We start from the raw sequence: 18,710 nt of genomic DNA on the forward strand, positions 1-18,710 counted from the left end.
TCTCGCCTGTTTTTTTCTTACCTGACAGGTATGCAATGAGCTGCTGTGTTTACTTTTGTATGTATGTAGTTGAAGATGGTTTGAGAAGCATTCATGGCTCGGGACTCAACTGTACTTTGAAAATGGGGCCGTGCCATTAAAGTTACTGGCGGCTAGGTAGGATTTTCTCTTCTGCGCTAAATAAAAACATAAATAGTGTGGTGCAATTGAAAGTTTTAATTCAAACAGTATGTACTTAAACCAAGGAATGTGTTACCCTGCCTTTGGTCCTGGCGCAGCAAATTGCATGCAGTCACTTGAGATTCTCTGAACCACAAACGAAAATATTCCAGGACTTTAAACTGAAGTGCTTCATGTTCCAGGTGAGGTGGTTTAGAAGGGCAACGGGGCACAGGCCTTGCTGGCTTCTGTGTCCAGCTACAAAATAAGAGGGCTTTTTCTTCATCATTTAAATGCAGGCAATCCCAACTCATTTTCTGTTGTTTAAATCCCATTCATATCTTGAAGAGTATAAGAAGAAATGGTAAGTCAAATATTTAGTAAGATCAATACAATAAAAATGGATCCTGTCCCCTTTGAGCTAATGATCGGGTGCATTTGCTTGGAGGTTATAAGCCACACTGCGTGTTATTAAGACCAGGAGCCTGCGTGATTGCAGTAAGTGTGTCACATCCTCCCTTCAACTTTGCCCTCCTTGGAGACGCTGGCAGTCTCCCTGCGGTTTGCCCACTGGCCAGCTGGGAGTGGCTCCAGAAAACTTCCCCAACCTGTGGATCTGGTTCTCGAGCAAACTTTCAGACTTAACAGTATCTCGGGACTCCTTGCCAAGCCCCATTTGGAGAGAGGGAAGGGTATTGGGGTAGGCATTCAAAGTTCGGCGGAGAACTGATCTGTAATTTTGTGACAAACTTAATTGTGTGTGTTCAAATGATGGTGTGTGGGGACTGTTTTTCTCTCTCCGTGACAACCCAGTAAACTCCTCTGTAAACACGAGTCTGCTGAGGAGCTCCCCTCTCTGAAAACCTTCCCCCATCTCCAGCACAAGGTAGTGGCTCTGGCTGTGCTTGGAGGGGAGTGGGCAAGGAGCTGCTCGGATGTTGAATACGTAGTGTGAATGCCAGCATGTCTTCATTAAATAAATCTTAAAATCTTTCCGTGCCTTCCCAAGGGATCTTTAAAGATAACCCATCAAGTCAAGGCATGTCGTTGGAAATTTACCTGTCTTGATATGAATTCCCTGTCACTTCTGTCATCAGCCATCTGCATATTTCTTATTTGAATGCCTTCCCTTCCTATACTTCATCTAACTCAGAATTCACTTCATCTGATACTTCTTCAGTTGCCCTCTTCATTCTGCAGTATGACCATCATAAAAACAGCATATCAGGAATAGTTATATCCACTGTGGCTTCTCTTGTTCTGTGAAGATTTTTGTCTTGTCAAATAATCATCGTGTTTGCAGGGAGCTTTTAAATCATTGATTCTTTAAGTTGTCCCATCCCTACTTTGTCCTCGTCAACTTTTTTTTTTTGCATACATGAATTTGCCCTTAGTATATGTACTATGCAGAGGTAAATGAAAATAGTATAAGGATTGTATTTTTAATGCCTTTCCAGATTTTTGTGTACTTTAAGATACTGTTACTTGGAGAATGGCATTTTGAGAATCAAAAAATATAACCACAAAACATCAAGGACATAGTTTCTCCCATTATTTTTTTTTTATCCTTAGGGCATTAAGGGTAAACCACTATAGTACTGGAGCTAATACTACTTTAAGTCACGCGCAGGACTCTGTAAAAGACGTTTTCAAAGACAATGACTTCTGAAAGGATTTTCTGATACTAAACAGGGACCTAATAACTTCCTACACAAGTTTTATTGTCCTGTTGCTTAGCAGATTTATTTGGTTAGCAGTTAATTTTTGTAGTTGTAATAGTAGCTTACAGTATGTAGTAGTTAAGGCAAAAAATCCTCAGTGCAACTTCCACGTATAAAATATGTTCCTGATGTTGGAAGGCCTGGCCAGTGACATGGATCCTCGCCTTGATGCATGCCTTGAGTGTGTTACCAGAGAATCTGTAAGTAGGCAAAAACATTGTACTTCTCAGCAGGTGGGTCGAGGGTGCTGGCTCAGCTACTAAGTGATACAGCTTCTCAGGTTTGCGCTGAAGAGGTGGAAGCAGCTTCAGTGGGCCGTGCAGGCAGGCAGCCCGTTAGCCTTACCATCTCCTGTGGGACTAGCCGCGTGGGCTGCGTGCTGGGCTGAGCCGTGTGTGCAGAAGGGTCTGAGGGTGAAACTGGGTCCGTTGTCCCGCTTGTGTTACTTATGGCCCGGCTGCAAGGTGGTGACGGAGGCTTGTGCTGTCAGGACATGGATGGGGTCAATGGTGGTGGGCATGGGCCCTAGATGGGTGACTGGGGAAAGCCCTCTCAGAGTATCTGCGAGCTGGCTGCCATTGTGCACCTACAGGTGTCAGATAGCTCGATCATTCCTGGAAGAGGAGGGTGGGATGCAAGGGGCAGAAGGGGTAACGAAAGAGAAAACAGGACTTGAGACTGGGCTTTGGATGGGGGCAGAACCTGCCACGAGAACATCTCGTGGCAGAACCTCAGAATAATCCGTTTGTGAATGACATAACTTTGTAACAGATATCCCATATAGAAGCACAGTATGAGGTACCTACAGTGTCGCCTTTACTTGAAGGTTTGGAGAGGAAGTGAGTCATGAGCAGCTCTGGCTTTACAGCTTGTCACTCCCTCCCTTCTCTAGCTGAAAGGTGTGCTGGAATTTTCCAGGTACAGCACCGGGAGAGGTGAGAGGGAGAGCGCGTAGGCTGGGATTCAGGCAGGGAAGGGCTTGTTGTAGGGAGAACTGTTCATACACTTCACTTCTGGTAAAGGAAGGAATGCCAAAAGATAAAATTTAAATCAGAGGTGGAAAGGGAAAAAAAAAGGCAGCAGATGTGTTTTAAAACACATCTAATGTCATCTTTGTGTTTATTACCTTTTTATTACCGTTTTCCTTTATTAATTTGAAACATACACTGACTTTTTTTTCTCTCTCCGGCATGGATTTCAACACATTTTTGTGCCCGTGCCAGGAACACTGTGTTCTGTTAAGTCATTTAGTGACGTTGAGCACTGGCCTGAAGCCAAGCTGGGTCAAGTTCATTCAAATAAGTTTCAGCGTAGGCTCTCGCTCCGAGAGCGGTGTCAGTCCTGTCTTCACATGATAGGTGGCTCTGTTGTGTTAGTTTTCCAAAGGGCTTGGGATTTCGGGGTTTTAAGTTGTTCAGGCTTTTGAATTTTCTTTCAGGTTTGGGTAAGGATTTGGAGGAAAAAAAAAAAGCCCCAGCTTTCATGAATCCGTGAGGAGAGAGAAATGAGTTGGTCATCAGTTTGTAGAGCAGAACAAGGTCTGCAAGCTGTAGTGTGTGTTTAGTGCTTCCCCTTCTCTGACCACTGTTTTTTGTTGGGTTTTTGACTCTGTCCTTGCAATGATTTTTAATTGGTGTGTATTTTGTCCTTAAAGCAGGAGCACCCATGAGATTCCAGGGACAAAATCCTGCTTGTGACAAAAATGAAATGCATGAAACGGCATGGAGTGCATGAAAACTTCATGGCTGTGCTAGGTTAATTGCTTCCCTTTCCTACAGGAGTTTGTGTCTTGTTCTTCTAGCCCAGAGTTTTGAGCTACCCTTAAAAATACACTACTTAAAGAAATCCCTTCTTTCAGGGTGAGCTTCCCATATGCAGGATTGTTTTGTGTTAGGGTGCTGAAAAGTCAGATTGGTTTTGTCTGTCTCTTTATTCCAGCTTCCCTTTCAGGGGACTGTGTTGTTGCTACTTTGCATAGTAGCATACTTTTCCTTCCTGTAACCCTACCACAAATCACACTAGATCCCCTCCCCTCCCCTTCACTTCCAGTAACTGCTCTGTGAGCAATAATTTTGGAACTACTGGCAAAATAAAAGTCTTTGACAAACTCATAAAATCCTTACAACAGGACAGTAGTTGTAATGCCAGAGACATCAGTAAGTGGTCTCTAAGACAACTGTTGATACTTAAGTATTTGATGAAAAACCCATTCTTCCATTTGCTTTGGGGATTTTTTTTATTTTTTAATTTTAATAAAGAATGAGAACTCGGGGAGGATTTGATGTCCCTAGAGAGAGGGGACTACTATTAAAGAGAATGGAGAAGCAAATTTATAGGTCATAATTTTACCATCTCTCACTTGCACAGATTAGCCATTTTATTTTATTTTATTCTTCAGCCGTGCATCAAGTTTCTGTGTCTTGGCTCAATTGATATTTGGCTTTTAAGGGAGAGAAACATAGTAGTGTCAGGTTCCCATGATTCAACACCCACTCTTAAGTTACCTGTTGGTGCTTGCTGGCTTATCTTCTCTGTGTGGGAGAGTGGAGGATGATCAGATTGGTGTTCATCACTAGGTGTCACTCACTTGCAATTACTTAAAGTATGTTTCAGGGCAAAAATTAAAAGAAAAAAAAAGTTCTTGCTTCCTACCTCACCCAAATTGGGTGTGTGTGGGGGAAGGAAATGGTGTGAAATGTGAGGAAAAAAAATTCCCATCCTTATTTCCCATAAAGCTGTTGTATGTTGTTTTGTAATTGCATTGCTTTGTAGTATATTTTGATCTACATTTTTGTTATTTGTGTATAGTTCTACTGATGCGAGAAAATATACAAGAAAACTTTATCATTGACATTTCCATCCCCAATACTATCAACTGTGGAATATCCTAAAGAATATTAGGTAGCACTGTAAAAGATTCGGAAATCTGGATCAGGGGAGGTGCAGTGACGGCACTACTGGATCACTTGAAAGAATGTTTAGGAAAAAAGATGTGGATGACAGAACCCCATTAAATAGTTCTTGGGACCTGACCACTGAGCTATGTTGGGCAAAGGATGGTGATCAAAAATCTGTGCAAGTATGAAGATGACTTACACTTCTGTTATCTAGCTAACTATGTGGAATGTGGTGCATCTGTTGGGTCTCAGTCAGCAGCCTCCCTTGTTGGGCAGTAAGTATGGGGAGTGTGTTCAATTGCTGATCTACAAAATATTTCAAAATTCTAACATCAATGCTTAAAAAAAAAAAGAGATGGAAGTGGGAAGGTTAAGCAGTAAAAATGAGTAGATTTGTTCAGAGTTGTTGAATGCACACCAAATGCTCCAAATATTTTATTTCAGAAGGAGAGTTTCCAGAGAGTAAAAGTATCAGTGTGGATAACTGGAAACTTCATTGGCAAGGATGGTGATTTTTCTTCTCTAGTGCTTCCCACCCTTTCCCTTGCTTGTTCCCCCTGAAACATTACGTCTTTTCTCCAACCCAACTCTCTCGTTCAGTTTGGGGGTTGGGACTGCAGTGGATCAGGATGTTGTGTGGACCCTACCTCACCTCTCAGGTTTAAGCGAGCTGGGTTTGTGCTGTGTCTGCATTTGTCTCATCAGGAAACTGAATCTCCTGGAGGGTCTCCAGAGCGCTCACTGCGGACAGTCTCTGAATTATTTGGGTGATGTTAAAATTAGACTTTGAGTGTCAATTAAAAAAAAGGGCAAAAGATTGAAGTTCCAATTGTTTTCTCCCTTTCTCCTGTGTAGCCAGAATTGTTAGTTCAAAAGGTACAGTTACACAAAAATCATCTTTCCTCATCTTTTATTATGCGTCAATAGTAGCAGCTATTCAAAGTCAACTGCATTTCTATGAAAGGTGACCTAAGCCAAGGAAATCCTTCCTGGATGAAAATAATTATTCTTGTGGACCTGGAGTGATGATTTGGTGAAGGTAACAGTAATGGAGCAAATCTATGTCAGAGCTGAGAATATGGCGAGAAGGAGAAGACTTCCAGTTCTGTTGTTTGTCCAGAATAAGATTCTTAGTGCCAGCCTTCTCTTCTCTGCAAAATATTAGTGGGCATCCATAAAATAAAGTTACGTGCTAGCAATACGAACAAGTAAATCCCTTAAGACCTGTGTCAAACCCCATGTTTGTGGTGTCTTAGCTCATATTTAGGCCTTAAAAACAGCATGAATTTCTTGTGACAGTTGAGAAGAAAATACAGCCTCCACTGATACCTGTACAGATATGACAGAACTCTTAATCATAAGATTTAGTTTCCCTTCGCGAAGATTATAGGTTAAAAGATTCATCTCCTTGTTCTATCTTGGATTACTAAGTGTTTGTGGCTGTGTGTCACTGTATTTATCTAGTCCGCATGTTGTATTTGAATTTAACTGAGAGTGTGTTTGGATGAATAAAGTAGCATAATTCCATTCCCTTCCCCTGAAGGAGAGGTGGGTTTCTTTAAAGTATGGAGGCTATTATGACTAACTATATAATTGCACCTTTAATCAGAGTCAAGTATTTTAGATACACGGTAGCCCCATTTGGCCCTTCAGTGTTGAACTGGAGAACGTCTGAAGGTGCATAGTATGGCCTGTAGTCATCATCGTCCCTTTTAGTCACTCAGCATATTAAAGCCACTGTGCAGGAGTACACATGGCTGTGTGATTTACTTTTGGGATGGTGGGGAGGGGAGGGAAGAGATGCTACTGTCAATTCCTTTTCCTGCCTCTAAATCTTTAAGGATGCTTTTGTTCTCCTTTTACTGTGTCTGAACATCGTTTTGTCCACATTCAATGGATTTCCTCTGCTGTTGTCTTGTTTGTGGAGGTAGATGTGATTCTGAAGACGTGGGGTGAAACTTTTTGTACATCTGGGCTACTCAAGCTTTTGAGAGGTTGATGGGAGTTGAAAGCAAATAGTTCAATACACAGTTCAAAGGCATGGCCTCCAGAAATCTCGCTTCCTCTAAACAGTGCTGTTGGTTGGTTTTGCCCTCACAGCCCCTCAAAGACACAGCTCAGCTACGATCTATCCCACTTTAAGCAAGCTAACTGCAATTTTCTAACTTCTGATATATTGGGATTCATCCTCAGAAGAAAGAAAAAATGTGCCACAACTAACATTGCTTTTGTAACTTACAACTTTCCCCCACCTGTCCCATGTTAATACTGACACTTCTTAAAAGCCTAGCAAGTGCTGTTTATTGCAGACTTTAATTATGCTAGCAGCTATTTTAAAAACAATTTTTTTTGCTCTTGTCTAAAATATGGTAACTTCCATCATTTGCTTCTGCTCTGTTTCATACTTTGCCTGATTTGTTTTTCTTTTTTTCTTATGCAAAGAAGATGAAAAGAGGAGGAAAGGAAGAGACATACCAAATAGTGAAGATGAAGGGACAACATCAGAATGGCAGTTCTATGAAGTAGATCTAGATGTATGGATTTCACAAGGTAGCACACTTAAAGATGACAACTAAAAAGAACTAATCTACAGTAGTTTTAGGCTAAAAGGTTAAGTGCAGTTGGGAGAATTGAAAAAAGCTGAGAATGTTAGGCTAGGTGGTTAGAAAGACCTTAAGGTTGTGTCCTGGCAGTTGATCTTGTGCTGAAAGTCCCAGAATTCAGAAGTCAGCAAATCTGTGGGTCCAAGACATGTGCACATGAGAATTTTCAGGCTTAATTATGCATTGTCTGTTTTACTCTATCAGGAGCAAAAAAATTTAGGATCATTTTTGTGAAGCAATTGTGACAAGGCTAGAGTTTGTTGCCTGTCACTGCATGTTTTCTCACAACCTACCAGGTATACAAACATTGCATGGGGATGTTGGTATAGCATTAAGATAAGGGCAGTAAATTAAAACAAACATAATAAATGGGAAAGCATTTGTCAAAATGTGCAGACAACTGCATTCAGCACAACTGTTGATGGCTTGGCCTTGAGTTCAATTGGTGGAGCTGCTGCTGCCTGACTGCCAAGATAATCCACATGATGTAATTGTGCCAAGCCTGCACTATCATGGTGTCGCAGCAAAAGCTGTGTCTCTGAACTGTGTGCATTTGTACAGTAGGAACAAGGTAGTTGGAGAGGATTTGCCTTTTGGCATCCCTGCCCATGGCAGGGGGGTTGGAACTAGGTGATCTTTAAGGTCCCTTCCAACCCGAGCCATTCTATGATTTACAGTTACAGCTGCACACAGCTTGTGGAACTGCTTGGAGTGGGTGTTCTGGGGCATTAAAGGCAAAGTAAGTCTGTGTTGCTGGCCAGGTAGTAGTAAAGATGGTCTTTAGCTGGTAGCTTTTCTGTCTAGCTTGTATTAATTGACCCTACATGCATGTGCCTCTTCCCTGGTTGCAAAAGAACATTCTCTAAGGTACAAGAATGTCTGTATAGGATAGACTGAGTATCTGTCAAGCACACTGCCCTTTCTGTGCTTGTGGCCACCCACCCACAGTTTGGACATTGGATATAAATGTATGTCAAGATAAATGGATTGATTGACCAAATCATACTACCAGTTGATTTGCTGCTGGCTGAATGCAGATTAAGATAATCCCTGATTTTCAGACAAGACTAGGTATTTCAGTGCCAGAAAGTTGTGGCTGATAGGGAAAACTTCAATAAAATATAGCAAGTGTTCTGATTTTAAACACACTTGTTATGTATTCTGTGATAACTCAGTGGATGCATAGTGTAAACCTTTTGTACTGGACAGCCAGTTTTAAGTTGTCTGCACCTGGCCTGTTCCATTGGTAAATATGCCTGAACGCGGCAATTTGTAGGATGCCTGTTACGTCCTTTCAGAAACATGGAGCTTGATGGGACATTTTTTTGGTTGACTTTTTTTGCTTAGTTGGAGACATTCTTAACATGTTTACATCCCCCTATATTCAGCTTGTTTATGTGGTCACATGCAGTTTCTTCACGTAGCCTTCACAAATGCTTCCTGCTTCCTGAAGTCTTTGGAGCAGTTAATTCTAGCTCTCCATCTTCCTCTCTGACTGAAATTTGCAATTTCCTTTAGAGAAACAACTTCCTATTGAGTACTAACTTATCTGACCACTTTGATGTATTTGAAACTTTCTGAAGTCCTGCATGCATTGCAAAATCCAGTGTTGCCTTCACAGCTTGATTTTCTGTACCGCCTGAGCTGAGGAAGTATAGAAGCAGATAGGGACTTGCCTAACAAACGAATGAAAATACAGTTAAATTGTACTTGGTCATGCTGTGTCATTGTAAAAGTCCAAACTGTAGCAATTTAAGTCTGGTTAGGCAGCTAGAGAGGACTGAATTATGGCATATTTGCCATGATCAGCATTGACTTTGGGAGATTTGCCTTTTGGGAGCTGTGTGGATTTGCAAAAAATGCTGCAGCGTATTTGGAGCCAGACACACAAATGGACTGATTTCTCTGGTGTGGCTGATCGTCGTGCCAGGATTACAAGAATCCAAGTCCTGGCCTGCAAAATAGCCATTAAACTTAGATTTAGATTCCTACGTCCTGCATACAATGAACAGGAGAGCTTAAGCGCTAAATACCAGGATTCACAGCTACTGTCTCCTTACCAAGGAACACTTAAGCTCCCTGGTGTTCCTGCATTTTATCTAATGCTTGGCTGATGAGGAGCAGGGACTGTAATGCAGGCTTGGCAGTTCTCTCCTACCTTCCCAAGCGAATGTAGTTTTGTAATAGTGCACGTCTATGCTCTTTAGGACCCTGTGAATCTTGTTGTCCCCCCAGTGGTCCAGCTTTCAAGGGAGGGTTAGAAATGAGTTCCTTACTGCTTTGTTTGACAGGTTTGGTGCTTTCCTGAGAAGGGGGAATTTAAACTCTTAAGCTAAAGATTGCCTTGCTATAATTTGGGTTCCTTGCTGCTTATGCTGAAATGTCTGCGTTGTTGCAGAAGAGGTGTGTTTACTGTTAAGGATGGGCTTTTCAGCTCAAGCAATGCATATAGCGTGCCGGCAGCTGAGAGCTCTGCAGAGCATAAGCACACACCTACTGAATCAAGCCCCTTAGCAGACACAGATACAGAAGTACCAGTTCTGTACTCACAGCTCACATGTGGCATAAACCGAGAAGCTGGCAGAGTTGTGTTGCAGCTGGGTATGGGCAGAAGCAGAGCTTGAAGGAACTCCTGAAATAGTAGAAGCTGAAAAAGCTGGGCTAATCAGGAGTCTTTGTGGACAGGAGTGAGTGGAAGATGTGATTGAACTCTTGGACTTGGTTTAAATGCTATCAAAGTGCCTTTTGGAGTCTGAGTCTTCAGCTTTTATAGCTGAAGATAAGCTTGCGTATTCATGTGCATAGAGCACTTTGGATAATTTTCTTCTGTGGCCTCCCTTAAGTTATCAAAATGATCCATAGCCTTCTATTTTGAAGGTTTAAACTATTAAATCAGAACTCTTGAAAGTCTTTTGAATGTCTGCAAATTCAAATCTAAGTACTTTGCAGTTTTGCTTTCCTTGCCTTCAGACACCAAGCATGAGTGGTACTCAGCACTTCCAAATGGGACTTGGTGTCTAGCACCCGTAAAAAGTAAGCTTGAGAATCAAGTTTGCCAGATGCAGCTGAGAGTCACATGTGAAAATTTTGTCTTAAACACTGTACCCCAAAACCACTGGAGCTGATGTTAGATCCAGTTTTAAATATCAGGCTTTCTGACTCAATCTTCTGCCAATGCTGCTAGGCAGCATTTTATTGTGAACGCATCCACGTTCAGGCAGTAGTACGGAAACCTCATGTGCATTTTAAAGTATATCCTTGGGTTCTTACAGCTATGGTTTCCTCTTCTGTATCTGAATCAGGGAATTCCCCAAGTTTCTCTTAAGTTCTCTTAAGAGAGTGCTTTTTTTTAAGTATGCTCAGAAGTCTCCTTCCCTTGAAATCAGTTGGGTAAATTTTACTTTCTTAGTCACAAGCAAATTCTTCTGGCAGTGGTCGCCATCTACTGCAAATCGCCGCCTTCTGCTTGTACTAAAGTGGTCTTATATATTGACATACTGCCTTGGATACCTTCTGTGCTCCTTTCTGCCAGGGTTGGAGGTTATTTTCTGAATCCTCTCCCTGTGTTGTGCTGTTTAAATGGCTGTCAAATGAAATAAAGGGACTTTGATGGTCTGCCTTTGGTTTTTTTATGTTGCTGTGTTTTTGTTTTTGTTATTTTTTTATTTATTTTTCCTGGACTTCCATACTTGCTCTTCAGGACCAAGGTACTGTTTCAGTGTCCTCAAAGCCCTAGTTTATCAGTATGGTATCCCTTTGAATTACAGGAGCTCTTGAGATATGGTCCTAAAGTTTTGAGGCTTTGAGCATAGGAAATCATTGCTGCTTTTGCTCCTTACTCTTGTGTGGTATGTTTCTCTTAGCCTTTAAATGTGAAGTTAAGCTGCCTTGCAAGTCCTGCAAGTGCATGATGCAGTGTATGTGTAGTACAGTGTGTGAGGAGTGGTGTGGAAGCCTGTTCTGGGGCAAGGAGGAACAGAAGTGTAGGTGCATGCATCTGCTTTGTGTGCTGTTCTTCTTTCTCTGTTCAGTAAGATTTATGCTGAAATATTAAAGTCTCGTATAGAAGTTAACATAAATAACTGCGGTTTCTCTTCTGCAAAGAGCAGAGCAAGTTCAGCAAACCCTTTATAGACTTTTTATAGTTTACCCAGAACAAGATTGACATTAGGTACATATTAGACAGACACCTAAAACTGGAAAGAAAAGTGTGCAATGTTCCTTAAATGGAAATGCCAGGGTTGCTTATATTTCATCAAATAATTTTAAAATGCTTATCCCTGGGATGTAGTGGGGTGTGTGTTATATGTACATGTGCCTTTTTTCATTGCGGAATTTGAGAGTGTGACTTTTTAAGCTGAATTTTCAATTTCTTGAGTACTTCTTCCTTAAAAGCTGGTTGTCTCATCAGGTAGTCTAAACATAGTTGTAAATTTTTGCTGTTTTGCAAAGGGTAGGCTTTGCATTCCAGGAATAATAATACTTATATCTGGCTGTAGTGATGTGAACTTTCAGGACTCTTGTTAGCAGTAAAGTGGAAGAAGAAGAGGAAAAAAAAATCACTTGTTTAATGGTACTCTTGCAAATGGGCACAGTCAAATTTTGATCTAGAAGCTCGGCTCCCCTTCACTCCTAAGTGATTAGTGCATAGCAGAATGTTTGCTTTTGGCAATTTGGGGGGAAAATGCATTTAAAGTGTCTAAGATTTCCAAGTTTAAATTTGGCTGTAGTAGATGTCAATAAACATGTCAGAAGGATTTTTATCCTGAGGTCTCAGTATGTGTTATAGTTACGTTAATGCTCTGAATTGCAGTAGCTGCAATGGAAATCTTAACTCAGCGCTTTGGAAGCCATGGGCTTAAATGATGCACTTGTGGGTGTATTTTAACATTATTTTGACAGAAGTTTAAAACTAAAATCTTTTCTACAGAGAAATTCAAATTCTTGTCTGAATCTTGAAGTTATGTTCCTCTTTGTCTGGACAAAATCATCGTGCACCAGAACATGACACAGCTATGTTGGCTTGAATTCTGCATTTTCTGAGCAGACACATTTTTTTTTGCTTTAATAACATTTATAATTAACATTTAATTTTAATGAACTAATAACTCTAGAGAAAAGACTACCTGATACCTACTTCTCTGCTAGTGTCTAAAAACTTGCTTTAGCTTTGAGAAGCAAAAAAGCTTCTCCTTATTTGAGAAGAGTGATAATACATTGATAGGTCTGTGTAGGTATTGCCCTCTGTTCTGAACAGAAAATCCTGCGTGAGTTGGAATTTAAATTGTTAAACTAGCAATACAGATAAGCAAGTTTGGTTTTTAAGAAGTAGAAAGCACAATCCTGCTCCACCACAGCTTTGCCCTATGTCCTACCCTGAAAAGTGATCCTTGAAGTGTTTGAAAGTCTTTGGATTTGGATTTTAAAGGACTGGTTTTATTTACATTATTTATTTTTAAAATATAACAACTCTTGCACCGTGTTACCCACTTGCCTGACCAAGATGAAGTTACTGTAGTCATGAACTGGGGAATGGAGATCATCCAGGCTGCAGTTTAGGACAGTAAATGCACAAAAATGTTCAATGATTTGGAGTGAGGAATATAAAATATTGCAGTGTTTTTAGATAGTTATGCTAGACTTCAGGGACCGTTTGTTGCTACTGAAGTAATAGGGGTGCACGATACATCGATGTCTAGCCACTAAGTAATAGCATTTTCAATTTGGATAGTTGCCAAGAAGACAAGCACTGAATTGATACAGTGGATGCCACCACTTGCACTCCTTCATTTAGGAAGTAAAGCCGTGCGCCCTAAACTTGGGCAGCCAGACACGCAGAGCTGCTCTGTGCACTTCCTTCAAAGCTGTTGCTGATGCTTTCTCAGCTTTTTTCCTCATCCCTCTCCCCAGCCACTACCTTCTCGCTGGTGAGCAGAACTCTTGGAGCAAGACCCACTGCTGCTGGTGTTTTAGAGTTAACTGCTGTTCATTGACATATTTTTCTTCAATTTACTTGTAGAACCACCTTTGGGTGGGGGTTGGTGGCCACAAACAGAACACTTCAGGAAATTGCAACTCGCGTGGTATTTTCAGTTGCTTTGTACAGGGCATGTAAGTTTTTGATTGGGATTTTAATAGTTCACTCAAAAGTTGAAGAGAAAAAAATGGTTCATGACACTGAAGTCCTACTAGCTGCAGAATTCAGCATGAAGGACGAATACTGCATGAGTCTTTTTACTTTGGGAAGATGAAAACAAGCAGAGAATAGTGTCTTGAAGGACACAGACTTTATTCTTAAATGCTCTGCCTGGAAGCTGAAGTGATGTGTATTATTTTAGAGTTATCTTGTCAGCTTTAAGCTTCTCCTACATTTAAAAACAAAACCAGACAAACCTCTGACTCTTGCTGATGTTGCATTTTCCATGTGTAAATACACATTGATATGTGCTAGCCTAATAGAAAAGAAAATGATAGTTCTACATGATTTTTTCCCCCCCTTCCTGAAGTAAACAAAGCAGTGCTTTAAGAATGGCAGTGAGGTTGAGCCATTGCAATCTCTTGATCTGGTTTGAGATAGTAGAAGCATCAAGCCTAAAGATATTGGTGACTGCTATGGAAACCAACCAGTCAACTATTACTCTTTGAAGTGTGCTAAAGTGTGCAGACATGCACTGAGGCTCTCTTTTTCTCTTTAATTGAGAAGTGTTATCATAATTCTTCTTAGTCTTCCCACTTGATGCAAGCTTTAGAATCCGTATAAGGAATTACACAGTACAAATTGCTGGGGTTTGTATTTCAAGGCTCTCTTCTTTGCAATTTGTGCATGCCAGTTGCTAGCCAGTTCTTAAAGACAGGCAACTCGGGTTTTAATTGTTTAAGGATGAAGTTTAGATTACTGCCTTGTTATGACATTTCAGGTGTTTTACCAGGTGCGTTTATCTGATACACTTGCTTACAAATAAAAGTTTTAAGTATCTGTGATTGTGTCCATGTGTCTTGTAATGTGTTATACACATTATGGCAATCATGTCACTAATACATATGCAATGGAACACATTACAGCACACAGTTGTGTTATTATAATTTAGATCTCAGTTGTTTTAATTGGTCTTCAGTTTGAAATCTTTGTAAGTACTGTGTTTGTATTTGAGCAATTGGTGCAACTAAATGTTAAACTTCAGACAGTATTGCAGCAGTTAGAGCCTCTGAATCTTTCGATACCATCTGTATTTTCAACCACACCGTTACAGTTTTTAGTTATGGTGCCTGACCCAATTGATGGTTAACTTATTTTTTTGCTGCTCCTCCAAAGATTAAGCATATGATCTAAAAGAATAGCTGTAAGCTTAGAGCTGGATTCATTTTTCTTTGTTTTTCCTCCAGACAATTAGTTTCAACAGAGAACATGTATTCTTTTAACTAGTTTTCTGACTGGTGGTTCTTTGCTTTCCTTGGAAAAACAATTAAGCAGGTCTTTTGTTTTTTTCAATCTGCTTGCATATATACACTGTCATCATTAGAAACCAGGTTAGTGAAGGTGGTGCTTTGGTATGCATACGGGTAATGTCATTGCTAACAGCCTTTCAGACAAGGGAAGACACTTCTTGCCCTGAAATGTTGGCTGTTTAAAACAGTTTTGACAGGGGAAAAAATGTGGAACAATGTTCTTGCAAAGGTAGGCTGTGGAAGAACTTCTGGAGAGGAAAAGGAAGGGCTGGAAAAAGTTAAAAATACAGGAGGAGGAAGAAATGGAGTGACTATTTTAGGCTTTGGGGGCAGTACCGCAGGCACTGTGAAGCAGTAAATGGTGCAAAGGGGAGCACAGTCAAGTGAGAAGAATGTGGAGTGGGTGGGAGTAGAAGAAAAAGAACGTAACGTGCTGCCCTGCAGCCCAGTGTCTCTTGAGCTGCCAGTGCTGCAGCTGTGAGTACCGGCGCTGCTGCAGCTGAATTTCAGGACACGTATAACATACCTCTGTGGAAACTCAAGTGCTGAGCAGCATTGCAGAAATGATGCTTGTATTGCAATTGTATGTTATACAATACCATATCAGTTGTGCTTCCTCTTTCTCTCATTTTCTTTTTTGTACTTTTTTGATGAGCCCTTTCCTAAGGGGTTTTACAGGAAACTGGAGGCAGATGAAGCAAAGATGAGAGGCCTGAGCGCATACTTTGTACTTGATTAAATACCTATGTGCAATTTCTTACAGTTAGTTCTCATGGAATTGCTTCCTTTCATCTCAAAAATAAGGTATTTGCATGCATTGTCTACTTTTTGAATAAGAATACTTAATATGAAAAATGGTTTTAAAGTAATTGCCCATTCCCTGTCAGGTCTAAGCAGTCACGTTGTTGTGAGGAGTGTTTTCTCACAGTAGTGGGGAAAAGATGCATCTCTCTTTATGAGAGTGGACAAAAAAAAAGCTTGAAGGGTTATTATAACTGTATAAGCTAAGGATATAAGAGAAATAACATTGTAAGGAAAGGTTTAATTTATTTAGATTATTTGGTTTATTTGGAAGAAAAAATCTGAGAAATGTTTAGGACTAGGACCTGCAGAAGGGTTTACTGCTGAAAGCTTGTTTGTTTCCCCACAGTTATATCTGTTTGTCTAGTAGAAGACATTAACTCTCATTGTAAGTATTTGTTCTCTCTTTAGACTTGGAACAAAACAAAAGCTTCTTGAAGCTGCAATTCCTCCCTTAACAGTTTGCACTGAATCCTGCAGGTGCTTAGTCTAGTTGTTTTAGGATTTAGCTCATAAATAGTAATTTGGCTTTTAATCATACCTTTTAGTTGAGTCCTCTTGTTACATCCAAGCTTTAACCTAGATGATTACCATAGCATAACCTTAAATAGAGACAATGTAGCTGAGGTTTCAGGGCCTGAATCCACCAACTTTAATAAATGAAACTAAGTGAATAACTATAAACAAGAATGTGATAGTAGGTTATCACACCATGTGATAACATCTGTTCCTTGGAAACATGAAAGTACCTATTTCTGTGTCAAGAACTAAACCCTGTTTAAGTGGTATTATAATTGACTAAAATTTTCTTGTGTCCAAACTTCAGCGCATGAAGTTATGCGGAGGCTTTGTGTGAAATGATGTAATTATCTGCATGTCCTATCAGTCAGGTATTTATATTTGAAAACCTGGGTCTCTATCATCTGGAGGATCCTTATCAAGATGAGAGCTCAACTGCGTGGGATAATACAGTTGCATATGAAGAGACCTGGTTCTGTCCCTGAGTAGTTTGCAAGAAGCAACATGTGAAGTCACGTCCCCCCTACCACCACCTTTTTTTTTTTTTTTTAAAGGAAGGAATGAGAGAAGGGTTACAGTGATTCAGTTGCATTTAATGTTGGCTAACAATATGTGTAAAGTGGTCCAAATTGGCTTTAACAGCCAATCATTTTCACTAGGAGAAACTGAATATCTTCTTGTATGGTGGGAAAACGATGAGACAAAGCAGAAAAAGCACTTGTAGGCTGTCTATATGGAGATTTTTCAGCATTATTGGCCCTATTAGAAGTTGACTATTACTCAAATCACAGCCTGATGGCGAGATCAGTGGTAATGTAGAAAATTAGGAAGTGATAAATGGATTTTTCAATGCTAAAGCCTAATTAAATTACTAAAATGATGCTTTTAAGAGGTGCAGTTGCAGCACAAACTGTATGGATGCCAAGACTGCAGCGGGGTTTTCCTCACACTCCGTGAAGTACAGGTCTGTATCCTTTAACTGTGTTTGTGTAAGGTGCTGCTTCCTGGCCATTTTGTACCTTAATAGCTCACTATGCCCTGCTGTTCTTCCCTATTCCTGTGCCCAGCAGACAGGAGTTGGGTTCCGTCTTATATCTGGGACCACCATTTAATTCTATGTCTAAAGATTACACCTGGAAACAAATGCAGTGCTTCTTGCTTTGCTTACTTGCTTTGTATAAAAATGTATTTGGGTTGAGAAGGCAGCCTCACCTGTTTCGGTTGGATGATCCATGCCTCAGAACAACCTGTTCTGGGAGAGGCAGGTTGGAACAGCTTGTGGATGCATCTCCAGAGGCACAGCCTGCTAAACCTGTTTGCCTTGTAAAAGCTGAGGTTTCTGCTCAGGATTAAAAGTTAGGACTTCAATTTCTTTTTCCTTGCTATTTTGTGTAATTTTTTTTTACTTGCTTAAAAAAAAAAAATGTAGTTAAAATGCCATCTTTTAGAGCTATAAAAACCCTGTTTGGCTTTTTTTTTTTTTTTTTTTTTTTTTTTTTTTGCTATGATTTAAATAATGTCACTCCTGAGGCTATTCTTTCAAAGATCAGGTATTCATGTTGATTTTTTTTTTTGGTGTGATTTTACACACCAAACATATTCTATTTTTGTCCTTATTATTAGTTTCTGAAACCATCAGCGCTGCATGTAGGATAGTGCCTGCTAATCCTACAGGATTGTGTGAGAGCTCAAATCAAACAAGAACGTGCATCTCCCTTAAAAAAAAAAAAAAAAAAAAAAAAAATCTGAAAAACATACTGTGTGTAATCCAAATTATCACCTTATTTTCCAATTCAAGGCAGTATGATCCACCCAAGATACGGGAGCTGTTGAATGATGATACAGGTTATTTATTTTTTCAATGTTACTTCATTTGAGATAGAAGACACCGGTTTGTTGGTTTAGGTACTGTGCTTCAGCTTCTTAGTGTTTTGAAGAGTGTCAGGTTGAGCTGCTCCGTCAGCATTGCCCTCCATGCTTTTTTGTGGTTTCAGACATTCTGCAGGAAGCTCATTAGGCACTGATGGTGCCTGATGGATAATAACTGATGGACTCAGCAGCAGGCATATCATCCCATTAATTCCTATATCAAAGACCTCTCGACTCTTTCAGTTCATGAAAGTGTCTCGGAAACTGTCCTATTTGCTCTTTGTTTGATAACAGATATCAGTGTTTCTGCTTTGGATTGAATCACGTGCGTACTTGGGGTAACCTTCTGAGACAGTAGCTCATGCAGCTGTAATTTTGGACCAAGCTTGCAGAATAAATGGGGTCAGATACGGGTGATACTTCCCCCGGAACTCTCCAAAGGGAAGCCCAGCAGTGGTGCTCAAGATTTAGTGGCTGGCCTCCTTCCTCTAGAGATAATCATGAATCAATTTCCTTTGTGATAAGAAGCACTGGGCTGCTGGATGTGATGAATCCTTTTTAATTAGTCATAGAGGAGAAGTCCTAAGTGCTTGTTTAAAGGCCTCAAAACACCATTAAGGCGAGATGAGGGTGCAGTCCGTGACCAAATTCTGCTTTGAATAATTACAGCGTTGCTGCCTACACTTCTCCTCCAT

General features: G+C 40.4%; 1 protein-coding gene across 4 annotated transcripts in view; it reads left to right on the forward strand.

Annotated features, from left to right (window-relative positions):
- SPIDR (scaffold protein involved in DNA repair) overlaps positions 1 to 18,710 on the forward strand; it is a 199,909-nt gene that overhangs the window by 27,149 nt on the left and 154,050 nt on the right. The gene's annotated exons all lie outside the window — the stretch shown is intronic.

Source organism: Oxyura jamaicensis, chromosome 2 (assembly GCF_011077185.1).
Source record: "Oxyura jamaicensis isolate SHBP4307 breed ruddy duck chromosome 2, BPBGC_Ojam_1.0, whole genome shotgun sequence".
Lineage (NCBI taxonomy): Eukaryota > Metazoa > Chordata > Aves > Anseriformes > Anatidae > Oxyura > Oxyura jamaicensis.